At 37.5% G+C, this 18,842-nt stretch overlaps 1 protein-coding gene across 1 annotated transcript in view; it reads right to left on the bottom strand.

The window, feature by feature from the left end:
- The window catches only part of LOC106875024 (homeobox protein TGIF2), a 55,573-nt gene that overhangs the window by 32,579 nt on the left and 4,152 nt on the right, over window positions 1–18,842 (bottom strand). Inside the window, exon 2 of the mRNA XM_052969936.1 lies at window positions 12,967–13,022. The gene's annotated coding sequence lies outside the window, so the exon portion shown is untranslated. The remainder of the gene's footprint in view (window positions 1–12,966; window positions 13,023–18,842) is intronic.

The following is an 18,842-nucleotide window of genomic DNA, read 5'->3' as shown; positions in this document are numbered from 1 at the left end:
ACCTTCCTACTTATTAGGATTTTGGTTTTAGCTAGGTTGACTCTAAGGCCCTTCAATTCTAGACCTTGCTTCCACACCTGAAACTTCTCCTCTAGTTCTGATAGTGACTCCGCAATTAGGGCAAGGTCATCAGCATAGAGGAGCTCCCAGGGGCAACCTGTCTTGAACTCCTCTGTGATTGCCTGGAGGACTATGGTAAATAAGAGGGGGCTGAGGACGGAACCTTGGTGGACCCCTACCTCTACCCGGAATTCATTGCTGTACTCATTTCCAACCCTCACCTTACTGGCAGCATCTCTGTACATGGCTCGCACAGCTCTCACATATATATATAGTTGAAATTTACAGAAAAATGAACAACAAGCAGGTGTATTAGTTTGACATTCGGGAAGGTGAGAAAGTCTTTTATGTTTTGAGCTTATGCTCTTCAACAGAAAGGAACATGAGGAAATAAACAGAGAGCGGATTAAAAAAAGGCTTGTGGAGTTAGCAGTCAATCATACCAACTGGTTGGACAAAGGTGGTTAGACAGGAGAGCTAGGAAGAAGGGGAGATAATAAAGTACTGGTGATCCCAAAATGAAGATGCATGTGGATAGGGGCTGGTGACTTTGATGTGTGGATGTGTGCGTCTGTAATGTGTGGGTGTATGGATGATGATGTGGGTGCTGGGAAGTGGTCAGTGCTAGTGTGTGCAGAGTGTGGGGTGGTGTGGTTGGGGTGTGGATGGAGGGGGTATCAATGAAGAGAGAAGGTGGTAGGAGTGAATAGAGGAAAGGTGGGTACTTAAATGGGGCCCCAGTGACCCCCATTTTTTTACTGCATTTCCCTCGCTTCTACACTTATTGATTAAACTATGATCAACATCAGTGCTTAGCACATTTGCCGAAATAAGTTTGGGCATTCAGAATACCTTCACGTACATTCAAATCAAGATAAAGAGTTATAACAGGTATGTTTCAAGTGTGGTAGTGTGGATATTTATATTTTGTAGCTTATGAAACTTATGTCTAGGCGGAAGACTAATTTTCCTGTTCTGGTTACAATATCTGCCTAAAGATTTGTAATAGAAGATAGAATGAGATTGAGATGAAATGGACCCTATTCATTTTATCTCAATCTCATTTTAATATTTTTTCGGAAATGATGAAGTGATGGAAAAATTATGATAGCTGTGATAGTCATACATTTCACTTGCTTAGAACGAATGGAGGTTCAAACTATGAAATGAATTAATTACTACAATGAGTTTGGAAGCACATATAACTCCATGAAAGTGTTGCAAACTTTCATTGTGAGAATAAAAAAAAAAAAGAAACAGAAAATGGATCCCAGAGGCCTCAAAGATGCCCTCCGCAGGATCTAGCCTGAATGCTGCTCAAAGGACTACTTCAAGGCTAGTAATAATAATAATCTTTTCAATTAAAAGCACAAGGCCTGAAATTTTGGGGGAGAGGACTAGTTGATTCCATCAGCCTCAGTGGAATTTGAACTCAGAACGTAGCGGTAGATGAAATACCGCTAAGCATTTTGCCCAGCGTGTTAATGAATCTGCCAGCTTGCTGCCTTTAATAATACTAATAACAATAATAATAATAATTGTTACAAATTTTGGCACAAAATCAACATTTTTAGGGGGAGTGGTTAGTTGATTACATTTTAATAAATAGGTGCAAGCATGGCTGTTTGGTAAGAAGTTGGCTTCTCAACTGCATGGTTCCCAGCTCAGTCCCACTGCATGGCACCTTTGGCAAGTATCTTCTACTATAGCCACAGGCCAACCAAATCCTTGAGTGGATTTGGTAGACGGAAACTATAAGAAACTTGTCATAAATACACATGTGTGTGTGTATGCATGGTTGCGGCACGTGAGTGTGTGCGTCCCCTCCCCACCTGACAAGTGGTGACGTCCCCGTATTTCAGAGGTTCTGAAAAAGAAACAGAATACTAGGCTTAAAAAAAATAAAGGGTCGATCTGTTCGACTAAAACCCTTCAAGGTGGTGGCCTCAGCCATAACTGAAACAAGTAAAAGGTGAAAAGGCGAAGTCACTCAGAGTCGAGTTTTGAACTGAGAAACCTAAGTGTCTCCCCTCTCACGACAACTACTAACGTTTCCTTACATAATCCCACACAATGCTCCTCAATTAATCGAGGAAATTTCGTATAACGTTCACTCCCCACTAAAATTACAAGTTTCAATAAAAGAAAAGAAAACATAGATTAAAGGGACGACACAGATTTGTGATTAATTACGAGTTGCTTCCCTTGTCCTCCATTGATGAAGAATACAATATGTAAAGAAACGAGAGCGCGTCGACGTTGTTGAACTTGCTAGAAATAGCAACTAAATTTTCCTTAAATCATTTATTAATGTCTTAAAATATTACGTAGGATAGTGTAATTCTGGTTTTACAATGTATTGGAAGGTCTTATGTAGTCGTTCGACTAGGCTGAAATAAAAGTCAAATCACATCCTATTGTCTTTGAAAAAAAAAAACAAAAAAAAAAACGGCGAAGGTAAAGAATACGCACACCCGGTGTCTATGGTTAGGATTTTGGGTTACGCCGAAAACGGGTGGTGTGCGTATTATTTACCTCCGTGAAAAAAAAAAAAAAAACTAGAAGTAAGGGTACATTAGTAGTCCTAGATATTCTGCCTGAGTAAAAGACGAAATGGTCATTACAACTAATATTACAGAAGTTGTTGCTTATGATGAAGAAAGATACAGTCAAAATGCTATCAAACAAGAAGGAGCTTGAGATAGGAATAAGAGAAAAGGTAAGGGAGAAAAAATGTTATCTACAATAATTAAAAATTTTGGTACAAGGGCAGCAATTCCGGAGGAGGGTATAAGTCGATTACATCGACCCCATAATTGTTCAACAGGTACTTAATTTATCGATCCTGAAAGGATGAAAGGTAAAGTCAGTCTCAGCGGAATTTGGACTCAGAAATGAAGACAGATGAAATGTCGCTCAGCATTTTCCCCAGCATACTGATGATTCTACCAGCCCACTACCTCAATAATTTCAAATTTTGGCAGAAAATTAGTAATTTCAGGGGAGGGGGTAAGTCGATTACATCAACCCCAGTGTTCAACTGGTACTTATTTTATCGGCCCCCAAAAGGATGAAAGACAAAGCTGACCTCAGCAGAAATTTGCCTTTCATCTCTTCAGGGTCGATGAAATAAGTACCAGTGAAACAGAAATAGAGCTGTACTTTTTGGTTATCTCACCCCCATTAAAAAGTTGTCAGGTAAGAGGTTTGATCTGAGATTCTGCATTGAAACTGAAGCAATTGTAAAATGGAAGAGACATTTTTGCCATTTAACCCTTTTGTTAACAATATATCTAAGGTGGTGAGCTGGCAGAAACGTTAGCATGCCGGGTGAAATGCTTAGTGGTATTTCGTCTACCGCTATGTTCTGAGTTCAAATTCCGCCGAGGTCGATTTTACCTTTCATCCTTTTGGGGTCGATTAAATAAGTACCAGTTACGCACTGGGGTCGATATAATCGACTTAATCTGTTTGTCTGTCCCATCTGTGTAGTCCCTTGTGGACAGTAAAGAAATTAGCACGCTGGGCGAAATGCTTAGTGGTATTTCATCTGTCTTTGCGTCCTGAGTTCAAATTCCGCTGAGGTCGATTTTGCCTTTCATCCTTTCGGGGTCAATAAATTAAGTCCCAGTTGCGTACTGGGGTCGATCAAATCGACTGCCCCCCCCTCCCAAAATTTCGGGCCTTGTGCCTAGAGTAGAAAACCATATATCTGTTACTGACTTTGTTTCAATTAATTAATTCCGAAAATAATGAAGGATTTAGTAAATGGCAATGACAGATTATCCTTTCACAAAAGGATAATCTGTCATTCATTAGGCTGGTATTTGGGACATAAGTCAAATTTCTAAACAGGACGTTTGTATCATAGAAACAGAAAGGTTAGGTTTTTACAGACAAAAACTGTTAAGTTTACTTCTGGTTTATTTTAATTTATTAACACTTGGGTGAATGATCATTGACACAATTCCACTACAATAAGAAATAGAGCATTTGCTCTATTAATGAAAAGAAAAAAAAGCATGTACAAAAACATAATAGGTCTCAGTACTTAACACAATTCAGAAAACAAACCTATGAGGCATAATGCACAATCTAGAATAAAAGAAAGTTATGTATTACTCGAATGAGCAATACACAACTTTCACAGTATATATTTTATGTAATTACCTCCCAATATGATAAAAGCTTAGGGTGGTGAGCTGGCAGAGCTAAATGCTTAGCAGTATTTTGTCTGCCGTTACGTTCTGAGTTCAAATTCTGCAGAGGTTGATTTTGCCTTTCATCTTTTCAGGGTCGATTAAATAAGTACCAGTTAAACACTAGGGTTGATGTAATCGACTTAATCCCTTCCTGGCACTTGTGCCAGTGGCACGTGTAAAGACATTCAAGCGAGATCGTTGCCAGTGCCGCTGGACTGGCTCCTGTGCAGGTGGCACGTAAAATACACCATTTCGAGCGTGGCCGTTGCCAGTACCGCCTGACTGGCCTTCGTGCCAGTGGCACGTAAAAGCACCCACTATACTCTCGGAGTGGTTGGTGTTAGGAAGGGCATCCACCTGTAGAAACTCTGCCAAATCAAATTGGAGCCTGGTGTAGCCATCTGGTTCACCAGTCCTCAGTCAAATCGTCCAACCCATGCTAGCATGGAAAGCGGACATTAAACAATGATGATGATGATTATATATATATATATATAAATAAAACTTCACTGAAGTAATTTATACTTATGTGTGTGCATATGTATATATAAAACAATCATGTATTGTTTTGAAGATGACTTTTCTTTTATATATAAATAAATAATTAAATTTTATCAACTGACATCTTATCTCACAGAAACAAGTGTTTTTTCACAAAATTCACTCAGGGACACATTGGTCGACACACCTATCACCCAACGTAACAGCAAAATGCGCATTCTACAAACACTAAAACGCTGGCAACAAAACAAATATCACAACAAACACAAAACAAATGCAATCAACTGATACAATTCAACAACGCTTAAAAGATGAAACTGCATGCCTCAGGAATAAGAAGGTGCAGTAGAAGCTTGCATAAAACTGTTGATAACATAATGGTAACAGTTTGTAAGGCGGCGAGCTGGCAGAAATGTTAGCATGCCGGGTGAGATGCTTAGTGATATTTCGTCTGTTTGAACGTTCTGAGTTCAAATTCCGGTGAGGTTGACTTTGCCTTTCATCTTTTCGGGGTCAATAAATTAAGTACCATTTGCGTACTGGGGTCGGTCTAATTGACTGGCCCCCTCCTCCGAAATTTTGGGCCTTGTGCCTAGATTAGAAAAGAATAATAATAGTTTGTAATATAAGCATTAGGCCTGAAATTTGGAGGAAGGAATAAGTTGATTAAATGGACTCCATTATTTGTGAGGTACTTCTTTATTTTACCAATTCAAAATGGATGAAAGTCAAAGCTGATCTTGGAAAGATTTGAACTTGGATTATAAAGATCCAGAACAAATATCACAAATGTGATGCTTCGATGTGCTTGAGAAGACTTGTCAAACCAAGTGAAATCAAAGTTACAGCTAGTGCTGGTGACACGTAACCGCTTCCATTCAGGTGACACGTAAAAGCACCTGTGCAGGTGATATGCAAAAGCATGCGTACCAGTGATATGTAAAAGTGCCCGAGCCAGTGACACATAGAAGGCACCCACTAAACTCTCAGAGTGGTTGGCATTAGGAAGGTCATCCAGCTGTAGAAACTTTGCCAGATGAAATTGGAGCCTGGTATAGTTCTTCAGCTTACCAGTTCCATGCCAAGTTGGGAAACAAATGCTAAATGATGATGATAATTGACAAGAGCCCTACCAAAAAAGTAACCTTGTCATCATAATCTTTCAATCTCATCTACTATACAATTTCTTTCACTATCACCACCAGAGGAGAGGACCACAGTATTTCCCTGGTACATTATTTTATCGGCACTTGAAGAATGAAAAACAAATTTTACCTTAAATGACAATGATATTAATCATAACGATATTCATGATAATGATAATAACGATATTAAATAAAAATTGAATATCTTTTTTTTCAACCTCACCACAACAATATTTCCATTTGTCTCAATTTTTATTTGCATATTTGTAAAAGCACTCTGGACAGAAAAAGTCAAAGGCTGACCCCCACAAACGTTCAAACATATACACCCACGTAAATATATAAATTATATATGATGTATATATATATTATATATACACAAACCTACATACAAATACCCTCCAATATCTATGTGTGTGTGTGTGTGTACACACAAACACACACACACACATATATATATATATAATAGTTGTCATTTAATGAAAAAATAAAAAACAAAAATGTAACAACAGTCCATTAATAGGCTGAAATAATTGAATACTATCATTGTGTGTGTGTATATATATATATATATATATATGTATATGTGTATAACTTTTCAAAGTGGATGGAAAAAGGATGAATAATGAATACAGTGCAGAGACCTCCCTACCATCACCCACACTTTGCTAACAGCAACCGGAACAAGAATTGATAATATCATACAACCATTACCACCACCACCACCACCACCACAACACATTTTATTGTGTCACGGCAACCTCCGCACCCCAAAGTCTGTTTCCCATTTTTGTTGTGTTGTTATTTCTGATGACATCAATGCCTGAACACAAGCTTGCAACAATAAGTTGTCGACATTTGGAAAGCTGACTGACTGACTTAGTAAATAATGCAAATATAATATACTTAGGTGAAACAACAACAAACAGACAAACTGCAGCAGCACCAATAGTGAAAACAACAGCTGAGAGAGAGATAGAGAGAGATAGAGAGAGAAGAGGGGTGGTGGTGGTGGTGGTTGTTAGCTTTTGAAGTAAAACAAGGATAAATGTCAGAAAATATGATTGGGTTTGAATTATTACACTTGCAAAATGTTTGCTTGTACATTATTTATTTACCTAGCCATTAAGGAAAAAAGAAAAAGAAAAAAAAAGACCCTTGTCATTGACAACTTGGTTAATCAGTAACAAGTAATTAATGGCTATGTTATGTCTCTGAATATTTACTAGCATGAATGCATGTAGCTGTGAGAGTGTGTGTTTCTCTACGATTGTCAAATATATGCTTGTGCCATAAAATGTGTGTGTGTGTATATACATGCATGTGTCTTGAGAGAACAGAGGTTAAGCAGAGTAGTGAGGTCTCTTTGGCTTTGCAGCGGACAAGGCAACACCTCTCATGGTGGTGCTGTAATAAAATGCACCTCCAGCAGACTCTGTGAAATCGTTGGTGTTACAAAGTCATCCAGACATAGAAGCCACGCCAAAATAAAGCAGACAAGCAAGATATGCAGTTCTCTGACCTCGATAAGATCTGAATTGGTCTGTGATGCCCATCCACTCCACACCAGCATGGAAAGCAGGTTGTATAATTGTGATGATGATGACAATGATGGTTATACAGCTGGTCATAAATATATAATCAAGTATACACACACACATATGCAACTACACAGGCAAATAAACACACGCAAACATAATCATGCACACATGCAAGGACATATACATCTAGTTACACACTGTTAGGAAAAACAGAGACATAAATGAATAAATATATAAAATTTCCATACTTGTGTATTTTTATGAATTCATAATTATTCTCTGCATATCTAAGTATTTTATGATTTGCTTAGGTATAGCAATACTAATAACTGGTTGCTACAATGCAATATACTTATACTTTAAAATATGAGCGTGTGTTTTACATACATACCTGCCTATCTATCTATCTATCTATCTATCTATATATATATATGTTTCAGCCCAAAGAGCCACACAATGGGACTGAACCCCGAACTACATGGTTCTGGGTTCAGTCCCATTGTGTGGCATTTTGAGCAAGTGTCTTCTACTATAGCCTAGGGCCAACCAAAGCCTTGTGAGTGGATTTGGAGGATGGAAACTGAAAGAAGCCTGTTGTGTGTGTGTGTGTGTATATATATGTGTCCCCCCATCATTGCTTGACAACTGGTGTTGATGTGTTTACATCCCTGTAACTTAGCAGTTTGTCAAAGAGACCACTAGAATAAGTACTAGGCTTAAAAATAAGACCTGGGGTGGATTTGTTTGACAAAAACATTTTAAGGTGGTGCTCCAGCATGGCCGCAGTCAAATGACTGAAACAAGTAAAAGAATAAAAGAATATGTGTGTGTGTGTGTATAGACACACAGACACACATGGTAATTCAGATGTTGCTTTAGCTTTTAAATGATACATAAATTTCTAATTTTTATATTGTTACAATTTTTATATTCATTTATTCATTGTTAATACTACTGTTGCTATTTTGCTATGGATATTTTTCGATATGCATATTGTTTCACATATTTTAAACAAATGCCAAGAGGATGTTAATTCTCTTAAAAACAGTCAGTTGTACAGGTTCAAAGGATGTTGAAACAAGAAATAGATTGGAATCCTGCTAACCATGTTTCAAGTGATTTAAAGCTATAAAAGGCAAAGACTTGCCCAAGTCTGAGAGGCCAAACAGCTTCAGTGAAACACAGCCACCTGGTGGAGCCCTCCATTTACTTGACTTCCAAATGAAAGGAAGTTTATTTGTCTACTTTAGCTAAAGAGGGATCTATTTGTTCACTTTAGCTAAGCCCTAAAGTGCTAAAACCTAGTGGATATAAAAAAAAAGCTTTTGAACCTGTCTGTCTGTCTGTCTGTCTCTCTCTCTCTCTCTCTCTATATATATATATATATATATATATAAAATGATCATTATCATCCTCTTTTCCATGCTCACATGGTTTGGGCAGAATTTGCTGAAGCAAATTTTCTAGGGTCAGATGCCCTTCCTAACCTATTTCTAAGTAAGGTAATATTTTCACAAGACCAGACATGCTACAGAAGAATGGAGCTTATCACAAAGCCACACCTTTGTATGTATATGTGTATACACACACACACACACACACACATATATATATATCATCATCATTTAATGATGATGGGAAAGTCAGCGTAACATATGCAACTATGACAATAAAGCCAACCTCTTATAATGCATCTATCAATTAACATAGTCAAGTCATTTAACCATGAAGTTGCCAAGTCACTGCATTCAGATAACTAAACAATGGTTGTTGGAAATATACAAATCTTCATACAATAGACAATGAAATTGCAAATTTGGGTCTTAATCCTTCTGGCGACAGAAATCCTGCCAAGGGAGACACTGAAGCATGAAGAGGCCATCAGATCCTCTCAAACTGTCCAACCCATGCCAGCATGATACATGGACATTAAATGATGATGATGATCATGATGATGTGGCCCTTGAGTGCTTCCTGTGTGCTCCACTTTCTTCTAAGCATTTGAGACAGGTATCCAAGCTAAGGATAACTGCTTCCTGCTTTTCCCTGAATCAAGTAATAAAAAAAAAAAATTAAAAAAAAACCTTGGCACAGGTGAGGCTGTGTGGTAAGAAGCTTGCTTCCCAACTACATCGTTCTGGGTTCAGTCCTATTGTATGGCACCTTGGGCAAGTGTCTTCTACTATAGCCTTGGGCCAACCAAAGCCTTGAGAGCGGATTTGGTAGATGGAAACTGAAAGAAGCCTGTCTACATATGTGTGTGTGAGTCTTTGTCCCCTCCCCATCATGACTTGACAACCAGTGTTGGTGTGATTACATCCCCCATAACTTAGTGGTGTGGCATAAGAGACCAATACTATGTTTAAAAAATAAGTTCCGGGGTTGATTTGCTCAACTAAATCCCTTCAAGGTGGTGCTCCATCATGGTCACAATCAAATGACTGAAACAAGTAAAGGAGTAAAAGAGTGGCAACAATTCATTATTTTCTTTTGTCAATTGTTTTGTTAACCTAGAAGGTCCCATAGTAACACTCATTTAGGTGGAATTATAATTCAAAACCACAAGTCCTGTCCTTGTTGCAGTGTAATAGTTTGGATACCTCAATGACTGAGAGCTATGCCAGCAGAGATCAAGCTCCTGATAGAGCCTTTCATACTAGACAGGTCAAAAATATAGAGGCCAGACTAATGTAGGTCACCTCTTTCCTGAAGTAAAAATTAGGTTGTATAGGGACAACACCCCTACCTAGAAAAATGCAAAGTTACAGAAGCATTGCTGACAATTCAAAGCCAACAAGACTTGGGAGAGGGAAGACCTTCCTTTAAAGAAACTGATGACAAGGCAGCAAAATTCTAAAGGAAGCTACAAGGAAAAGCAGAAAAGATAGTCCAGCATTGAGAAGAGTGAAGGTACATTGTCCAGGGTTTATGTCCATGGGGGAATGAAGGATTTAAGTGAAGTGATGTCTCAAAAACTTTGATGCTTCTTTCTGGTGATGTTACTCTCTTAGTACTACACTTCCTCACATTGTCCTTTTGGTGAAGCCAACTTAGCCAAAGGAATTCCCCCTAACTGCAGCATTTAATTTGAATGGCAACAAAGGTTTTACATTACATAAATAGGCTCCACTCTCACTTCACAGTCAAGTGGTTAACAGTAAGTGGGACATCCTGCAGTATTTAAGTACCACCACCCCACCTCATAATGGCTCAAATGTCCAAATTTGTATAAAGCAATCCCAGCTTTATGAGGTCATACGTCATTAATACCAATTTTAGACAAAAGCAAAAATATGCTACAGTGCTGAACAATGAAGCTTCTCAATATATTTACCCAAGGTGCTATGCAGTGAGATTGAACCCAAACCATGTGGTTGGGAGGCAAACTTCTTAACCACATGGCCATGCTATAAACATGCCAAATTGCATCTACATACACTGTGTGTGTGTGTTTGCAGAATTATACATACTGCTTCAATTCTCCTGTGCTGTTTGATGTATTTGACAATAGCCTCCATTGCAAGTTATTGATAAAAACGGTTTCTAATTTTAGCAGAAGGCCAACAGTTTTGATAGAAGGGGTAAGTAACCCCATACTTGTACTTTATTTTAGGAATCCTGAAAGGATAAACAGGCATAATTGGCCTCAGTGGGATTTGAACTCAGAACATAACATGTTGGAGGAAATGCTGCTTAGCAGTTTGTTGGATGCATTCATGATTCTGCCAGGTCAGCACCATGGTGACTCTACATGATAAGAATAGAGGGAACTCCTTAGTCCTGACCACACAATCTCTCTAGTGGCAGTAATACGATAAAGGGCACTCAGTCTATACTTCATACTGTACAAAAACAAAAACAAAAACAAAAAAACACTTGCCATACACAAGGAATTAGCAGTTTTCTCTTTTGGTGTGTGTACCAGATGACATGCAGTGAGGTACCATGCTGGAGCTGACCCATGCAACATATGCTGCCATAGATGAGTTGACAGTTTTCACTGGCATATGTTGGAGGAAGTAAAATAGCTTTTTATAGAGTTTATAGTTAGTACTGACCACCAAGTCATTCCTGACTGAACAGACCTATGGTGAAAGATATTCCAGCCTCGACTGTCCTGTCTATTTTTCGAAAACACAAGGGTGTGAACTGGAGTTTCTATTTTGCTTTTGATCTGCTGTTTTTAGGTCATGAGTAATAAATATCTTTGATCAGATAAAGTTACCTTGCAACCAACAATCCCTTGATATATCATTGTCATTGTCATCATAATTTAACATCCACTTTCCCATGCTTGCATGAGCCAGATGGAATTTGTTGAGGCAGATTTTCTTCCTGTTGCCAACCCCCACCTGTTCCCAAGGTAATATTTCTCCATGGCCAGACATGTTTTCCACAGAAGACTGGAAACAAACAGTCTCATTTGTATTATAATGATGCTCATTTACAACCATCACATGATGTCCAAACAAGGACATGCACACACACAATGGGCATAACTCCACAGATAAGGCCTTGGTTAATCCAAGGCTTTAGCAAGAGACACTTGCCTAAGGTACCATGCAGTCAGCTGACCCCAAGACTACAAGGTTGGGAAGTAAACTTCTTAACCACACAGCCATGCCTGCATATATACCCACTGTCTTGACAACAATCACTTTTTTCAGGTGTTTGTATTTCTCTCACCCACAGTTCCTGGGTTGACCAACGCTTTGTGAATGAATTTTGGTGGACAGAAACTGTACAAAAACCCATCATATATATCTATGTGTTTGTCTCTACATAGACACCACTTGTGTTGTGGTAACATTTGTTTCACAGCTCAGTGTTTTAATGCACACCTTACTTGAAAACATGTAAGGATTAGTACCAAGAAAGCATCCAACAATAGAACACTGCTTCAAGAAGTGTCGCCAAAGCGATGGCAGCATGGAAAAAGTGGATGTAAAAACAAAATGATGATGGTGATGATGTCCATGACTTTTCATTATCAAAGGTGATTGACCTCATTAACCTTTTCTTTTTTCGAGAAAATCTGGCATCTACCCACAATGGCTAAGAGCCTAGTTAATAGGGATTTGAATTCATAAATCACGAACAGGTAGCCTAATACTTCATCAGTTCAGCATTTAGCTTCTATTTTAACAGGACACATATTAAAAAAAAAAAATGTATGGCTTGACCACTGTGTTAATATGATCACTTGCGGCAATCCTAATAGATTTAATTTAATTAGCTAATCATCCTGTAGTTAGATCTCATAAGACAAATTCAATGCAGTAGTTATCCTAATATGGATACTAATAAACATTAACTCATTAATATACAAACAGCATACAGATATACTAATGATCAATTATTGATACATTGATTATCAAGGAGTTCTCAGTTGTCTCTGAACTTCTTTTAAATCTGTCACTCAGGTTACTCAAGGATTTTCTCTGTTGGCTTAAGGAACTAACAAAAGTTCCCATTTCTTAGAATGATAAAAACTAAATCAATAAAAATCACACTTACCTTTAATATCTACTTTTCTATTCCAGATGTGTCAAAGTTAAAAACATATTTAATTCCTATTGAAAAAGAAAATTAATTGTTATTTAATTGGTATTAATTAACCCAACACTCCACAAAAAAAGAAAAAAAATACACAAGTCCGAGATAGAGGATGGTAGAGTGATGATGAAAGCTGAGATTCAATCAAAGTTTTAAGAGGAGTTAAGGTAGGAGGCAAACTTATAGTTGTTTGAATTACCATATTTACTTGTGTAAGTTGCAGTGTTTTGTATACAGTTTTAACTGAAAATTTGGGGTGCGACTTATACCAGGGGTAAAGTTACAACTGTGAAAGGAAAAAATTCTGTACCAAGACTTAATAGGAGTGTGAGTAATACACAAGTAAATACAGTATTCACAAAATTTCATTATTCTAATTTTTATTGGAAATCACCTCCAAATACCCAATCAATTCAAAACACTTTAGCATGGCTGGATTCAGCCAGACATTTTTCTCAGCCAGACATTTTTCTCTCTTTATGGGACAGCATGATTGTGTTTGCAACTTGAAGCACAACTTACACCCATTCTGTTGTTGTTTTAGGAGACTGCAGATAAAAACAAATAAACCATAAAAGATACCATGGCATATTCTGCTGAGGCCTGTGTTTTTCTATCATCTCACTTGTACTACAGCATTACTCCACCCTACTGTTACACATTCAGTGAGGAAGGCTCTCTTCATTTCTTCCCAGCCTTTATGCATTGTCTGCATTCAATGCTCTCGTTCTATTAATGTATGTACAGGCATGGCAGTGTGATCCAGGTCACTTTGCAACCACATGGTTTCAGGCTCAGTTCTATTATGTGGCACCTTGAGCAAGTATCTTCCACTATTGCTAATAACACAATAGAATATTATAGCACGAAAGCATATATATACTTTCACTCCAAAGACAGAATGAATGTTCTCGAGCCTTCCTGGCACATCCAGTTTTTCAAAGAATTTCTTATTCCAAATGACGTGGAGAGCACGAAGCGAGCTATATATTGACAAAAGAAATGCTAACAGAACACACGAACTTGTGACTTTCAAATAAATGAGTGGCAGATGGAAAGGAACACACACATTATTTAATTAACATGAGATATAAATGTGAGCAGCTATAAGTTTCATGCTCTGCTGTACAGCAATGAGACATGTTTGACTGACTATTGTACTAATGGAGCATGAAACATAGTAGCTCACATATAAAACCTGTGTTTACTGAATGATATTTATCTCTTGCTGGATAGAGGACATATTTTGTCAATCTTACCAACAATGGAAGTACACTATATATATGTATGTATGTATGTATATATATTGGGTCATTCCATAAACAATACAGTTTTTTTTCAATTGCATGAACTAAAAGTTGGAGGGGGATGAGATAAATTACCTGCATCAATTTGCTATAAGGGCAGGTAGTAATTTTACCCTTTCCTTATTCTTAGTGCAAGTTTTGAAGAGTGCAGTTCGATTTTAACAGTTATTTTTTCAAAGCTATAATGGAAGTGACAAAGTGACAAACCCTAACCCATGCCAGCACGGAAAGTGGACGTTAAACGATGATGATGATGATACATACTCATATTTTGAGTTCTATTTTCCCTGTTTGCACCAACATACCTCTCTCTCTCTCTATATATATATATATACCCATACCCAATCCACATTGTAAAACATACACAACACCAAAGTGAGTAGGTTTTCTTTGTGTAAGATGACATGGACCATGACAACTTGTCCAACATGAAAGAAAGCATGAAAGAAAAAAAAAAAAAAGACTGATATAATATGACAATGATTGATGACAATATCTGAGTAAAGATTTTTGATAACATAAACACATGCTTACACACATCAATGAACTTGAGCATCGATACACACAAAACACAGACAATGCATTTTAGATGTAAATTATTTCAAAATGAATTACAATGGTTTATTTAGCCATTTGTAATTTTCAGTTTTACTGTACTGGTTTACAACAAGTGCTAGGTGAATGACACAATTAATCAGCTTATGGAGAAATTGAAACAGGCAGGACATTGATCTTTCATCAGAGGCAGTCATTTTTCTTGGTAACTTCACAGCTTCTAAAAAGAGCCAACACACATGCCTACTTACAGATCCAGATTGAAAATATAAATAAACAATGTCAGTATTTTTACCTGCTAAAGAATGAATATATATATATATATATATATATATAATCTGCTGAGATGATTCAAAAACACAACACCTAATAACCTAATGGTATATCTTTTCTACCCCTCTGATGAAATTTTGCCTAATATAAATGATTTAATTATTGCTATTTAACTTTTTAGACTTAATTGAAACAGCTGTAAGAGAATATGTTTGATTTTTGCAGATAATAAATTATATTAATGCTACATCTCCATTTTCTTAATTTTCTTTTATACATATATAAAAGCTTCACACAACTTTCAACAGAACCAAAGATCAAGAGTTTCAATGCCATTCTCAAGTTAATTCTCCCAAATATAAGGACAAGACTGATAGTAATGAAGAAAGTGAAGGAGAGCCTGCATTAACACATGTTTATAGGTTACTGAACCAATGAGAGGGGCGGCTGGTGCCAGTGAGTGAGCCACTATACAAGCAGTGTCTCAACCTGCTAGAAATAACAGCTCAATCGGCCTTAAATCATAACCTACTATCTCAGTTGCTAATATATAAAATGAAAGAATGGTCAAAGCTGAAACATCATTGAATGTCAGAGATGATCTGAAGCTAAACAACAATATATTTAATGGTTCTACATGTCCAGGCGCCAAATCCTGTGAGCAACCACAACCTGTGATTAAAATTGATACAAAAGACTGCGCTGAGTGGCTGTGTGGTAAGAAGCTTGCTTCCCAATCATATGGTTCCAGGTTCAGTTCCACTGTGAGGAACTTTGGGCAAGTGTCAACCTTGGGCCGACCAAAGCCTTACTCTTTTGTTTCAGTCATTTGACTGTGGCCATGCTGGAGCACTGCCTTTTAGTCAAGCAAATCGACCCCAGGACTTATTCTTTGGAAGCCTAGTACTTATTCTATCGGTCTCTTTTGCAGAACTGCTAAGTTACGGGGACGTAAACACACCACCATCGGTTGTCAAGCGATGCTGGGGGAACAAACACAGACACAAGCATACACACACATATATATACATATACACGACGGGCTTCTTTCAGTTTCCATCTACCAAATCCACTCACAAAGCTTTGGTTGGCCCGAAGCTATAGTAGAAGACACTTGCCCTAGGTGTCACGCAGTGGGAATGAACCCGGAACCATGTGGTTGATAGGCAAGCTACTTATCACACAGCCACTCCTGTGCCTGAGAGTGGATTTCGTAGATGGAAACTGAAAAGAAGCCCGTTGTATATATATGTGTGTGTGTGTGAGTGTGTTTATGTGTGTGCCCCACTGCTGTTTGACAATTATTGTTGGTGAGTTTATGTACCCATAACTTAGCAGTTCAGTAAAGGATACTGATAGAATAAGTACCAGATTTAAAAAAAAAAAAAAAATTAAAGACTGGTATTGATTCATTCAACTAGAATTATTTAAGGTGGTGCCCCAGCATGGCCACAGTCTAGTGACTAAAACAAGTAAAAGAGTAAAATAAAATATCACAAATAAGGACTATTAATAAAGACTCCTTAATATAAGAGAGATAAGGGACAGCCAGGAAACAATGTTAAGCGAAGATCTTGGAGGCAAACTGACAGATAAAGACACCTTTGGCATAAAGTGCAACTAGAATCAGAAAAGACAAGCTCATTAAGGAACTTCAAATGGTCACATGACCTCCTAGAAATAGCAGTCAAATCTCCTTTAAATTACAGCCTATCATCTTAAAACAAAAAGAGGAGAAAGGACACTGAATAAGATAATCTTTCCAAGGAAAGTGGAGATAGAAGGTCATGGCTGGAACACATTTCATTATGATATGTCTATGCAATCTGGGCTGACCCAAGCTAAGCAATTACAACACAACCAATTATCAGTGATAACAGCGATATCGTATCCAGAGGGATTTTTTCATCACAGTAATTAATTAATGCATCACACACTGCAAATGAGGCAATCAATTTCGTATGAAGGTGAACTAAAGTGTGGAGTGGAGTGAAAGCATTTGAAGAGGCCAGGATAACATATGCAAGACTCAAAGGAGATTTAAGGAAGAATGTTACGATCGAGAAGGTGAATCACAATGACCTTTGTGTGTGCACAGTTTGTGACAGACCATGCCTCCCTTTTGCTGGGCTCAAATCTCATTTGCAAACCCATGGAAAACGAAGCTCCACCAGCTATTCTGCCTATATGTTTGTGCACTCCTTTCAATGCAATGTATGCCAGAAGGTTTGCAAATCTAACAGGCCTCAAAAGACATTTTAAGATTCACAAATATCAGAACTTATCTGCAGCTCTTGGTGTTCCAAATTGGATATGCAATCTATGTGAGTGTCTTTTCAAAACATTGCCTGGTTTAAAAACGCCACATCAGATACCATGAGGGTTCTAAGGTGTAGGCACAGGAGGTGGTCAAACTCTGTATAAGGAGTAGACAACCACCATATATAGGTGTGTGTATATATATATATATATATATATATATATACATACATACACACACGTTTGTGTACACATATATAGGTATGTTGGTGCAAACAGGAAAAGTAGAACTCAAAACATGAGTATATGTATATTTTTATTAATATTTAGCAGAAGCAACAGAGTCACTCAAAGTGTGAGAGTTTTGCGGGTCGGCACCTCAGACCTTGAGTCACACTGCATGGTACCTTGGGCAAGTGTCTTCTACTATAGCCTCAGGCTGACCAAAGCTTTGTGAGTGGATTTGGTAGACAGAAACTGAAAGAAGCCTGTCGTATATGTGTGTGTGTATATGTATATTTTTGTGTGTCTGTGTTTGTCCCCTTTACCATTGCCTGACAACTGATGCTGGCGTGTTTATGTCCCCATAACTTAGAATAAGTACTAGGCTTACAAAGAATAAGTCCTGGGGTCAATTTGTTCGACTAAAGGTGGTGCTCCAGCATGGCTGCAGTCAAATGATTAAAACAAGTAAAAAATAAAAGAATATATATATAAATATATAATTTTGGTATTAAATTTAAGCATCTAGGTCACAATCACAATAGTCTGGTTGTCCCAACTATACATCTTTTATATAAATTTTTAGTATCACTTTTATTGATATTTTATAACATTATAAATATACAGTCATACATAATGTATGATATTATACCATAATTATAGCTGGTATTCCTATTGTATTGTATACAAGAGTTGCCAAATTACAAATAACAACAATATTAGAAGACAAGTTAGGTAAATGTTACTTTTTAATGTTGTTTGTTCAGTCCCAGGTTGGCTTTGTTCTTAACGCAGCTGGTACCTCTCCCAGGGGGTGGTGGGCATGTCAAAGGGGGCATTGAGGTAACATAATTACATTGTGCATGATAAAACCAGTAATGGTTATTAAAATAAAATGAGATCTCATCGGGCACAGGGAAGTCATTAATTAGCAATGCATAAAATAATTTACAATTTTTGTCTCCATTAATTTTTTTCCATTTCACTGTTAAAAACTATACAATCCATTTTTAGAGTAAAATTTATAAATTATCATCCATGTTAGTTGATACCTCACTGTCTACTTTGGTGGGCACTAGGCATAACAACTACTTAAGGGGAGAGGGGCCTTTACAAAAAAGCAAAAGAGAAAAAGGTTAAGAACAGCTGATGTAGACCTATGTTCAGGGCATATACAGTGAGTTCCTCGCGTGACTTGTATTTCACATCATTGTGATATTC

The sequence above is a fragment of the Octopus bimaculoides genome, chromosome 8 (assembly GCF_001194135.2).
Source record: "Octopus bimaculoides isolate UCB-OBI-ISO-001 chromosome 8, ASM119413v2, whole genome shotgun sequence".
Taxonomy (NCBI): domain Eukaryota; kingdom Metazoa; phylum Mollusca; class Cephalopoda; order Octopoda; family Octopodidae; genus Octopus; species Octopus bimaculoides.
Note: the sequence above shows the minus strand (reverse complement) of the source record. Positions and strands in the feature narration are given on the sequence as shown.